This window comes from Myotis nattereri (assembly GCF_964212035.1).
Source record: "Myotis nattereri genome assembly, chromosome: 4".
Lineage (NCBI taxonomy): Eukaryota > Metazoa > Chordata > Mammalia > Chiroptera > Vespertilionidae > Myotis > Myotis nattereri.
The window spans coordinates 72,049,533-72,062,589 of NC_138079.1; the positions used below are offsets into that span (position 1 = coordinate 72,049,533).

The window sequence follows — 13,057 nt, forward strand, 5'->3', positions numbered from 1 at the left end:
CTCTCTCTTTTAATTCAATAAAAACATATTTAAAATTTTAATTTATCAAAATTGTCAATATTTTTTAAAACTAGGCGTAAAGACAGCCACTTAAGAATTTACAGCAGTTGAAAGTTTATCCTCTAGTAAAGGGTAAAAAAATAACCTTACATTTGTAACATTTTATTAATATTTTTAGTATCAGTTTATTTTATATCATCATGATTCTCTACATATAAATATAGGTTTCAATATAGAATTTCTCATCACTTTGTTCAGGATATTATTTAATGCCTGATATAGCTTTGAGGGGAAATGTTCCTTTTAAAATCTTTCCCCTTTGACCAGACTTTTGCCATGATGGCAGAAAGTTAAATTTAATAACTTATAATAAAAAATATCTTTAGACACTCACTGCCACAAACTCCAGTCCCAGCCTCACCTCGAGCCTGCTGGGAGCCCCCCTCTCACTCTCATGCACCCTCACCAGCACCCTAGGTAGCCTGTGCCTTCCCTCCGTACTGTGGAATTCTCAGGCTGTAGTGACCACCTTCTCCCAGTGGACTGTGAGCTCCTTCACTGCAGGAATTACTTTTACTCTTTTCAGTGCTCTGTGTCCTAAGAAAAATATGGGCAAAATTGGTGTTCAGTTTTGAATGAAGGAGTGAATGAATACTATAGTCAGAAGACAGAGGAACACCTGTCATCGAGGGTAGGGGGGAGCAGCGCAGCTGGAGGTGAATAGAAGGCTTAGCTGTTTAAAGGTCATGTGGGAGGGTGGGGGCACAGTAACACCTGCACAGCTTTCCTCAATACTCTGCAATTTGTTGATTTTTTTAAAAGTTATCTAAGAATGATAAAAGTAAACAAGTTGCAAACTTCTCAAACCCAGAATCCCGCCATTCTGCCCTGAGTCTGGGCAAACACAAATGGCATCCCAGTGGGCTAAGGCAGCTGCCATTGTCATAACTTACTATTTCGTTTCTTATGTCTTAATAGTTCTTTTGTAGTATGTTTCATAGTTAATAGTTTAATATGCTTTAATAGTTAACAATAGCTTGGGCAGGGTAGACAATAAAGGAGTACTTGCTATTGGTTTTAGTCATTTGGGATGTAGGCTAATGGAGAGGTTATATCTGTTGCCCCTTCTGACTGACTGGCTCACTCTTTATGGGTAAGAAACATTCTGTGACAAGTTCCTATGTAACAAGGATGAATCCAGGCCTGTACAAACCCAGAGGCTCCCTATGAGAATCTCCATGGTAACCTACCTGGCCCTTCTAGCCACCTGTGCAGGAGCTTTGTTACCATAATTTGTAGGAGAGCAGCAAAATGTCTTTGCCATTTTTCATATTGGTCCTCTAAATAAATTATTCCCAATAAATAGGACAGCTGCTCATCAAACCACTAAAATCCCTCTGTAGTGCAGAACACCACTGAAGCTTCTCTTAAAATAAATCACCAAATTGCCTTTATTGCTGAATAATCAATGTCCTGTTCTGGAAATTATTCCTGTCCTTGGTTTCTAAGACTTCACTCATAACTCCTTCCATTACTTTCCTCCTTTCTTACCTGAGTTTCTGGTTTTCTTACCAAGTGTATCTGTAGTCCCAAGATTTAGTGCTTGTCCCCCTTTGCTTCACATATTGTATACTTTACCAGGCTAATCGCTTTCAAGTCCATGGCTTCAAGTTCATTTATAAGCTGAGGGTTCCCAAATTGTCGTCCTCAGAAGAATACTCTCTTAAACATTCCAAATGTGTGTTCACCTTCCTATGATATAGCCACAGTTGCAACCTAATCCCAAATTGTCCAAGACAGAATTCAGTCTCCTCTCCAAAACCTCTGCTATGATTTTTCTTTGAAACCTCTCACCCACACCACCCTGCAGACACCCCTTTGAATAAGGCATGAGAATGCCGCTTAAACACTTTGAATAGTTCCTTTATATGTAAAATGAGCATGTTTGCCTTGCAGAATTGCTGTGAAGATATATAGATTACAACTGCTGCTTGTAAAAAATAATTGTTACATATTTTATGTATTTAAACAAATTTAAGATTTCAGAAGTCAATTCATGTTAAAATATGGAGACACAGAAAAGAATAAGTTGACTAGTAGAGTCTTCCATAGCTTTATTTTCAATAATCATTAAGGAAACTTTAAATATATAATATGGAGGAAGTATCTTAAAGATTAGACAAACAAGTAATAATAGTATAGAAAAACACTGAAGACAACCTACATGTCAAAAACACAAGTTTGATTGAGTAAACTATGGAATGTCTATTCAATGTCATATTTGGCATTATTAAAAGTGGTGGGTCAGTGTTTATAATTAAACATTATCACAAAGAAATTATGATATAAAATTATATATATTGTTTGGTTAAATTATGCAGCAAAGAGGATTGCATTAAAATAAACTTTAAAGTATATATTATAACTATACATGGTAGCTGAGCTAACTTTTTAAAATACTGTTTATTGTCATTTTCTTTTATAGTTTAGGAAATCAAATCAAGCTGGTAAAGCAGCAGTCTCTGATCTAAAGAAAAAAAAGTGTAAATATTTAAACAATATTTTGACATAGTAACAATAAAAACCTTGTTTTTCCCCAAAAAATGACTTTTTTACACAGGAGCCTGGAAGGATTTTTGCATATCTAACAAAATGAGACACAAAAAAATAGCAAATGATTTTCCTTTCCTTATTGTCCAGTGAGGAGGCAGTTTTAAAGTTAAAATGTAATGAAACAATTAGGAAGTGATCTTAAGGGGATATTTTTCCACTGGTGGCAAATAATATTAAGTTCCATGGGAGCTCCTTATTTAAGCGATAAATAAAAGGGGATACTTTGAAATCAACTATGACCTTGAGCTTTGTTGGTTTTGTTTTCTCTTGGGAACTCGTGTTGACAGGTTTAAGAAGAGCATTTTTTCAGACTCTACAGGAAAACGCTTTATCTGTCTGTCAAACTGAATGGTGTGTTTTTCCACATCTGGGCAGCAGTAACCTGCATCGCAGGTGCGCAAGTGTCTTATTTTTAACACTGTTTACTCTATTTCTTCTCACTATATTCCTGTAGCAACCATATATTACTATTAAATCATTTGTTGGTGATTACCTTTGAAGCCCACATCTATTATTTGAGAATCTGATTGCAAAGCTATAAGCATTTTCAGAATGAGTAACTGAAGCTTTAATTTGGTGCTTACATAGCAAAGGATGCCTTACATAGCATGTGTTTAGTACACCACCTATGCTTTTCCTCTATGTCCTCTAAGCCTTTTCATTCTACAGATGCTACAGGAGCCTGTTCTCTCCTACTGCTGAAATCAGAGGGGCTCCAGTAGCATGTTTTGCAGATTCGCTGCTCTTGCTTAAATCCTTTTGAATGCTGAAGTGCTACAATGTAAAACATTCTTTAAACTTCTTAGAAGTTAGAAAGATCCATCCAGGCTGAAGAGATTTGAATTGGTGGGCCCTTTATTTTTTATAGCTCCAGAAAGCCAATGTAATTGTGAACATGGATGGTTTCTGAATTTGGACATTTCTGGATTTGCATTCAGGTTCTGATAGTCTCCAGCTATGTGACCATAGGTACATTTGTAAATCTCTCTGAGCCCTTGTCTCCTCATCTACCAACATGGCAGACTAGTACTTATTTCTTGACATAATTTTGAGAATTAAAGTGAAATGGACATATGAAAGTATCTAGCACTGTGCATATAACCTTTATAAGAGTCTCATATCTATTTGTTTATTGTCTGTCTCTCCTCCACAAAAGTATAAGCTCCATGAGAGCAAGTATCTTTTGTGTTCACACATGGATGTTTGACTGAATAAATTAATGAATAAAAAGACTTATCCGAATGGATCATGTCCACAAGAAGCATAAATATAAGTCAAAATAAATGGAAGTAAGTAGTAGCAAGCAGTATAATTCGATATAATTTTGATAGGCTGCCCTCATGGAAGAAATTAGCAAAATAATTTGAATAGAAAATTCAAATTTCTATGTGAAACGCTCTGCCAGAGAAGCACAATACTTTAGTAGGATGTTTATATAAAACATGCTTTCTTTATTATGAGTTGTTAGATACCTTTATAAAATTTGTAATGCTGAAATATGAATATTTAGCTGGTATCCCAAAGTTGCATGTGTCTAAATATGTATTATCAAGGCTTACGTTGCTATCAAAAGGCAAGGCTGGCCCAGCCAGTGTGGCTCAATTGGTTGAGCTTCGTCCCATACATCAGGATGTCACCAGTTCAATTCATGGTCAGGGCATATGCCTGGGTTCCGGCTCCATGCCCAGTAGGGGGAGTCATTCGATGATTCTCATCATTGATGTTTCTATCCCTCTTTCCCTCTCCCTTACTCTCTCTGAAATCAATAAAAACATATTTTAAATATTTAAAAAATTTTTAAAGGCAAGGTTGAAATTGCAGATCATGAGCCCTATACAGTTATAGAAGAGAGTGAGTTACATTTCTTTGTCCAACACAACTCTGAGAGCAAGATTAAAAAAAAAAAAAATGCAGTTGTCATGTCTGAGCTGTATATATAAAAATCAACTTCTTAGAACAGTAAATTGAAGCACAAAATTGGGACCAAAAGTAAGTAACAACTGAGAACCGATTGAGATTGTCTCACCAAATTGGCATATTTTATATTGTACAGATGACATCAACCCTTAAGTTTAAGCCTATCAATGGCATACTTTCTAAGACATATTTTCTGTATTCTGTTTTTGCCATAATTGTTTCTTTGTCTCTCTTTTCATGAAGAAAATAATTATTATAAGTTGATAATTTAATAACATGTTTAACATATGTTTAAAGATTACATGGATGTTTCATGTTTTCAACTTTCTAGAAATCTTGCAATTTCTATCAGTTTTGAGGAAGCAGTATTCTGCAAGTGATTTTTCAGTAAACCTCATATAAATTCTTATAAAAACTAAAAGATATTTTAAAACCTGCCCTAGCAGGTTTGGCTTAGTGGATAGAGCATCGGCCTGGGGACTGACAGGTCTTGGGTTTGATTCTGGTCAAGGGCACATGCCCAGGTTGCAGGCTCAACCCCCAATAGGGGGCGTGCAAGAGGCAGCTGATCAATGATTCTCATCATTGATGTTTCTCTCTCTCCCTTCCTCTCTGAAAGCAATAAAAATATATTTTAAAATAAAATCTATGTAGCAAGTGAATAAAATTGGAAATGGGGGAATCTTGATTAACTAAATTGTTTTATGGTAAAATACATGCTCAATCAAATGGCCATATTATAATTTATAGGATTCTAGAATAATATTCAGTACTTGAAGTTTTGGTTTATTGAACGATAGCCTATTGACTAGTTATTATTACTCTCAAAATAATGGCTATATCATTGAATACTTTGGGGGCATAGATCTCCATTTTTTTAAATTGAATATGCTGTGTCCATTTGATCATGAGCAGAAACTGTGCCCTGATACATTTTCTTTCTCTTCTCTTCTGAGAAGAGAAATAGTGGTCTATTCCAGGTATATTATGTAGTCATATGCTATTTGTCAAGTTTCACCACTGTAAAGTTACAATTTTTCTCCTTGGAATTAATAAAACTTCAAATTTACCTGATTTGCTATTTATGGCTTTTGTATTTTGTGCCCTGATTAAAAAGACCACTTTCATTTGAAGATTATAAATAAGTTAAGAGAGACCGTCTTCTGGAACTTTTTATGCTCATATTATTACATTAAACATTTTTATTAGAAAAGATCCAACGTTTCCTACTAATTCCACGGGTGGACAGCAAAATACTGTCTCGTCTGCCAGCCCCACGGGTCCTCTGAGGGCGGCGGGGTGGCTCCTGCACTGTGCCCTGGAGGAGGGCTGCTCTGGGCCATCCGCTTGCACCAGGCGCCATCCGCCATCCTCGCTTGGAAAAGCCGGGAGTGTCGGCACCAGGTGTTGTGCGGTTAATAGTTCAGGTGTGACTTCTGTCTTTAAGAAGTTTTAAGGCCACCTGTGTTTTGTGTTTCCAGTGCTGATGTGAAGTCCAGCCGCAGGCCCCCTGCCCACCAAGAGAAGGCGCTCGGAGCATGGGTGAGAGGCCGTGTGGTATCCCCTGTGGGCACCGCAGAGTTGACAGGGACGTAGGGAAGCTCTCCCGGCCGCCGGTTCTGGATGCCCTTTCCCCTCATGGTTTTCTGTGGCATAGCCACGCTCAGGGCGAGGACGATGCCCTTGCTGTCTTTGGTCTTGACTCACTTCAGCTCCGGCTGCTTCAACTGGTCGCCATTCTGGCGCTTTGTGGGCTGGGAAGCCGAAGCTGGTGCGTGTGTCGCCAGCAGGTCAGAGGACTTGGCTGCGTTCTTCCCCGGGCTGTGCACTGCGGGCATTGGTGCCACGTGAGTCCTGTTTGCATTGCAGTTTTCATTGGTAGCTGGTGCTGACCTACAGGTGCCTGTTGCATGACGCTGACTGTCTGGACAGGGGTGGGCTGTGCCATCTGAATCCAGGGTGGCCTGGATCGTCGCAGGAATAGGCTCCACTTTCACTTGTCGGTGATCTTCATTCTCCTGAGTCTGCCTTAGCAGGGGCCAGCACGGCCCGCTGCCTGACCTGGGCCTGCCCGGTGACAGGGCATGGGTTCGCCGAGGCCAGTCCCGCCACGCTGGTGACGGACACTGCTGGATCTGGTGGACGACGTGAACCCACTGCACGGCAGGCTGCTGGGAGGTTGAGGTCAGGGGGCAGCGACAGTGTGGGTGATGGGCTTGATCTTCAGGGGCAGCTGCCTCCGCACAGCGACTAAAAGATGCACTCAGCAAACCTCGCCTCCGCCAGGACAGCCAGTGCGCTGTGAGGCTCAGGCTCAGGCTCCAGGGAACCTGCGAGCCTTCCCTGGGCAGGCTCTCAGGGGTCTGGGCAACACTGCAATGATGAGGAGCGGGGTCTCAGGGGTGTTCGAAAGCAAGGCACACCCCAGTGATGGCGAACCTTTAGAGCTCCGCGTGTCAGCATTTTGAAAAACCCTAACTTAACTCTGGTGCCGTGTCACATATAGAAATTTTTTGATATTTGCAACCATAGTAAAACAAAGATTTATATTTTTGATACTTATTTTATATATTTAAATGCCATTTAACAAAGAAAAACCAACCACAAAAATGAGTTCGCGCGTCACCTCTGACACATGTGTCATAGGTTCGCCATCACTACCCTAGGCTATCTTTTCCTGAAAGCCTGCTCTGTTCATTTGCTTTCTGAGGCAGGATCTATCCTCCAGGATGAGCCTTGGCCTGGTTCTTCCTAGGAACGTGGTACTTGGATGAAATAACGATTCAGAGAGAGATTGTGGTGAATTGAATCCCGCCAGCCCTCGTCTGCAGTCCTGTACTGCGGATAATTTTTAGTGATGTGAGTATAAATTCCATTTAGGGCAGTGGTTCTCAACCTTGACTGCACATTAGAATCACCTGGGAATCTTTTTAAAATCCTGATTTCTGGGCCTCATCCTCTGGAAATTCTGTTTTGTTTTGTTTTTGTTTTTTTGTTATGGGGTGGGGCCACAACATTAGTAACAAAGAAACAGAATTTCTGGAGGATGAGGCCCAGAAATCAGGATTTTAAAAAGATTCCCAGTTGATTCTAATGTGCAGCCAAGGTTGAGAACCACTGATTTCGGGTAAGCTGTTTATCAGGAGCCATTGTAATTGCTTATATGATTAAGTGTGTATAGGAATAAGGTGGCTTTGAGTCATCCTTTCGGCTGTCTCCACCTGAAGCTTCCTTTTCATTTTCTGACTGCAAGTTGCAATCATTAAATTAATGTCAGGTGCTATCACACGGCCCATTTTCTACTGAAGATCCTGCTCCCCAGAGGCTGGATGCCAGGAGTTTGCAAGCACTGATGGTTCCCATGGGGGAGGGCAAGGGGCTGATGAGGTGGGCCATGGTGTCGGGAATGCTGATGGTCAGGGGCGAGATGTGGGCCTCCACGCTTCACCCGGGATTCGGGCACCTCCTGCCTCTCCCTCTTCTCCATGGATGGCAGTGAACTTTTTCTTCATGTTTGTGCTCCCATGCCTCTGTGACACACATTGGAGAACACGCCTTTCTTGCCAAGGCAGTGCAGGTAGATGTTGCTGCTGGCTACTGGGTCGGCCGGGCTGCAGGAGGGGAGGGCTGGGTGGCCCCTGCCATAGCCACTGCCCAGGAGCATGAAAATCTCCAGATGGCACCATGAGAGGAAGCTGGAGTGGGCCAGGCTGTCCAAGCCTTGCGAGGAGTGGAGGCCAGTGGACACCAAGCGCTTCTTCATCAGGTACTGGAACGCGCTGGCCTGCCACTGCCTGGAGCCTGCACGGGTCAGTGCCTCCAAGGAGCTGAGGCCCAGCCAGGCTGCTGGCCACGAGCAATAGTGGCGGCCAGATTTTAAGATTTAACATCATTCTATTACTTTCAATAATTTGTATTTAGCTTTGTTCATTCTTTTCTAAAACTAGTTGTTCTTCTATTAAATTATATTACTTTTTGGTCCTTTGCACCATTTCCATATATTGTTCAGTACAGAAATATGTTGGTGAACATGGTTTCCCCTGGCCCAGGCAACCACAACTATGATTGACGCTGGTGTGAAGGTAGTGTTAGTGAGGCACATGAGGTCTGCTCCAAGCCCTAGTCCTATTCTAGTTAGGTACGATTTGAACCTGGGAATAGCTCTCCTCTGAAGTTATAATTGACTTTCTGTATGTAATGCACCCTCCAGGCTCTGAGGCAAATAAGAAATTTGGAGTCACAACAGGCATTCAGTAATACTGGTTGATGAGGCATATCAAAATAGGACTTCTTGAGCCAACTGGGAGCCAAGTCTAGAACCTCCCAATTTTGTTGACTGTTTTTCCTTAACTCCTTACTACTTACCTGTGAATGATTTCTTTCAAATGAAGCAATGGATTAGTGGTTTGCAACCTTCATTGTGTATTAGAGTCACCTGGGATTTAAAAAAAACAATAGCTGTCCAGGTCCTAGTGCCAGAAATTTGGTTTCAATTTGTCTGGAGTGGGACTCTGATAGTGATAGTTTTCAAAAGCTCCTGGAGGTGCTTAATTTGCAGCCAGAGTTGAAAGCCATTATAAAAGAGAATAAATCATGAAGAACACCCATATTCAGGAGTGACGGTAAGAGAATACTGGCTTAACACTACTACAATTCAGGATAAATGAAAGTAAATTATTTCTGTTTCACTTGGAGCCACAGGAAAAATTATTTTGAGTTAAACTATTGTCCAGTGTAGCTATTGAATAAACGTGCATTTCTTCTGGGGAATAAAAGTAATCTTTTCTTTGAAATTTGGTTGAAAACTATTAAAATCTTACCTTTACAGTCAGCTCGATTTGAAGTAATTTACTCTATCAGTAATTTACTCTTCATTGATTCTTGAAGAAAAAGCTTGCTTTCAGATTTACTTGAAATTTGCAATCGTTATGGAGAAAAAGAGTTTAAAGTTAACTGTGTATTGAAAATCCCAAATATTTTTTTAAAATCCAAAACACGTACAGATTTATGCTCAGAGATTGGCCATATGTGTGGCTCTAGGGAGATGTCTATAGTTTAAATTTGCCACTTAACCTACTGTGCTACTTGGAAGGCTATCTTAGGCATGCTCTATGCATTCAATTTCTTTTAATTAATCTGGTTGGTAAATTAAGTATTCCAGCCTTTTTCTCTGTTGAGAACCAATGCCACTTAGTAGATTAGAGCAAAATATGTAAACTGAAAATTTAGTCAGATTCTATCTCATATGGATAGCTTTATCTCTTAGGAAATACTCCAATCCTGGTAGACCTGATCAGATGAATAATTCTCAAAATGTTGTAAGATGGGGAGAGGAGCAGTATCAGGTGTTATCTACGAAAGCTGCCCTACTAGCCACCCATACCCACAATAGATGCCTGTAGATACACAATCTGATATTAAATTGATAGGTATTACTTAGCCAAGAAATAGAGCAACAGGTACAGATAGAATCAGGTGCTTCTTGGAATCTGTTTTACAGAAAGAAAGGAAATAAGGAAAAAAGGGAGGAAAGAAAGAAGGAAGGAATCATTTAGTTTATCAAACATTCCTAAAATGATATTTGTAATTCATGTTCCTCCATGGATAATTAGGATTTACAAAAATATAGATATTATATGTATATACAGTTTCAAGAAATGAAAAAAATCTATATTTTATACTATCTATTAACCACGTTCTAAGAATTACTTTTATAGAAATATAAAAATTAAAAAAAAATTAAATTAAAAAAATTCTCATCAGTTGCTATCATATGTTTTCAGTATTTTATGCAGTAATTCAAAAATGAAAATGATCACCACACTATCAAATTTCTATGTGGGATCATCAAATGCCAATCAATAATGTTTGCCCTAAGAAAGCAGCATGTTTAAGTAGAAAAATGTTGTTTCTTTCACATTTTTTATCAATGATGTAAGTTTTATATGTTCAGACTGGAGTGAAGCTGACACTTAAAATAGCCAAGATTGAATAATATTAACTTCCTTGGGTCAAATACTGGTGATTCTCTCCCAAGAAGATATTTGTCTTAGTTTTGAAAAACTAATGCTGAAGTATCAGATATTTCCCTTACAGCATTTTTCCTTCCATGTAAAATTCATTCTTTCATGCATTCATTCACTGTCCTAACATTTTATGTGTGTCTATACATACCAGAAATTGTAGTAGTGAGCTAAAAACTGTCAATGTGGTGAATACAGAATCGTGAGAGAAATAAAGACACAAACATTTAATTCAAAACTTTAATAATGCTATGAGTGAAAAATATAAGTTATTATGAAAATTTGGAAGACATCTAAGGTGGTAATCTAGACAAGTTTATTTGAGGAAGTGATGTTTGAGCTCAGAATTAAAGAGGCATTTATTTAAAAGTTAGCATGTCACTCAGATAAATGGGATGTGATAAATGTTTGAAGTAGAAGGGAACATGCATGAGGCTGGTGGGCCAAGAGCAGGGAAAGAAGTACTAATGACTATGAAAGAAGGTGCAGCAATATGTAAATGCCAGAAGGAAAACTTACTTTTATTAAAGGAAAATGATAGAAATGGAGCCAGAGAGTGTCATTTTGTTGTCAGCATTGCATAAATTTTAATTTATAACTTTCAGCTTAAGTAATTTTTATCTATCCTTATTTTTATAAGTCTCATATTTCTGTTGTGTTTGCCAAGTGGCAGTAGTATGCCAAAGCCTAAGCCATATGGGTTAAGTAGTAAGATTTAACTATAGATATATGTAACAACATTTTTCTCTTTGAAAACATTTAGGATACATTTTTTTTCTATGCATTATAGCTAAATCATTGTTAAATGAATTTTCACAGAAAACATTAGAAAATTACTAAATATTTAAATTTGAAATTTCATATGATTGTCATAATATAAAGAATTTATATTGCCATAATATAAAGAATTCTATTTTACCATTAAAACATACTTTTACTTTTACATATTACATGACTTACCTTGTTTCTATTACTTGGAAAACAAATGTCCTAAGAGTTTGTATTAGTTTGTGATTTAGTTTTGAAAAGCTCTTTCTGCACTCCCTCATCATAATGCTAAAACTGAAAGCACACCCTGTGGTATCTATCTTTTATAATTTATAGTCTCCAGGATTAACAATTTTTTCAACCAATTATGAAATTACTGAAGAAAAACCAATGTTTGGAAGACTTTTTAAAAAAAATCCTCACTAATTGATTTTAGGAAGAGAACAAGGGAGAGGGAGAGAAAGAGACAAACATCAGTGTGAGGGAGGAACATCCATCAGTTGCATCCTGTACACGCCCCAGTCATGGATCAAACCTGCAACCAGGTATGTGCCCTAACCAGGAATCCAACTCCCAGCCTTTCAGGGAATAGGAGGACTGAGCCGCATCGGCCAGTGTGAAAAACCAATGTTTGGAATTACAGAGTTAGAAAGGCAAAATCCTGAGGCTTTTTGAAAAATTCTATTTATATTTTTCTATACAGTTTATTGAATGGTGTACTCTCCTACTAAGGTATTTTTGGTTTTCAACTTTAGGTCTGGAAAGTTTCATGAAGGTTTAATGAACACATATTCACTGGACACTTTCTTTTAAATCATCACAGTGTTAAGTGGTGGAAAAGAGTACCATATATCATGATTTCTCCCCTCCGTTAATTTACAATCTAACTAGGAAAGTACACTTAAAGATTTTAGGATTACAGATAATTAAAGGCCAACTGAAATATGAGTGAAGTCCTGAGGTACAGAGTTGAGAATCAGCAGGGAGAGTGTGGGCCTGGGACCACTGCCCTGACCAAAGGAAGATGCATATTGAAAAGCCTTATGAAATAAGGTTGGTCAGAGAAGGGTCAGATTATAAGAAAGTGCCGATGCTATTTGGGACCTGCAGAGTGTGGTGTTAAGCAGATTAGAGATTTTTAGACAAGGCTGACTGACAGGAAAGTGAGATAGGAAGAGAATCAGTTTCAGAAGTGAAAGGCATAGTATATGCCAGGGCTGACAAGTATATGTAAAGCAGTGGTGGCCCATTATATACTACTAGAGGCCCAGTGCTCGTGCACAAAAATTCGTGCATTGTGGGGGGGGGGGGAGGGGTCCCTCAGCCCAGCCTGCCCCATCTCACAGTTCAGGAGCTCTCAGGGAATATCCTACTGATGGCTTAGGCCTGCTCCTTGTGCCTAAGCTGCAGGCTGGCCTCCCTCTGCGGGAGGTGACCTAGCTGATCAGGGGAAGGCACCGCCCCCATCACCCCGCTACTGCTGCCACTGCCAGCTGTGGCAACTGCGAGGCCGGAGCCCCAGGCCTTGCAGCTGCTGTGGCTTTGTCTGGATGGATGTCTGGAAGACTTCTGCCCTAATTAGCATATTGCCCTTTTATTAGTATAGATAGCAGCTAAGAGATATGCTCACATCTGAGCTTTGAAAGGACGCTTTTTGTAGTATTTATTAATTTAGGGTCTAAAATTGGACTATCTGAGTTTAAATTCTGGCTCCAGCACTTATTAGCTGTGTGATA

The 13,057-nt window shown here is 39.2% G+C and overlaps 1 protein-coding gene and 1 pseudogene across 3 annotated transcripts in view; one reads left to right on the forward strand and one right to left on the reverse strand.

The window, feature by feature from the left end:
• The window catches only part of PRR16 (proline rich 16), a 235,809-nt gene that overhangs the window by 184,756 nt on the left and 37,996 nt on the right, over nucleotides 1-13,057 (forward strand). The window lies entirely within an intron of this gene.
• On the reverse strand, nucleotides 6,234-7,926 carry LOC308518071 (forkhead box protein K2-like; annotated as a pseudogene). The gene is made up of 2 exons: nucleotides 7,818-7,926; nucleotides 6,234-6,780 (listed from the first exon to the last, which is right to left on the reverse strand). The product of its transcript is annotated as a forkhead box protein K2-like (transcript).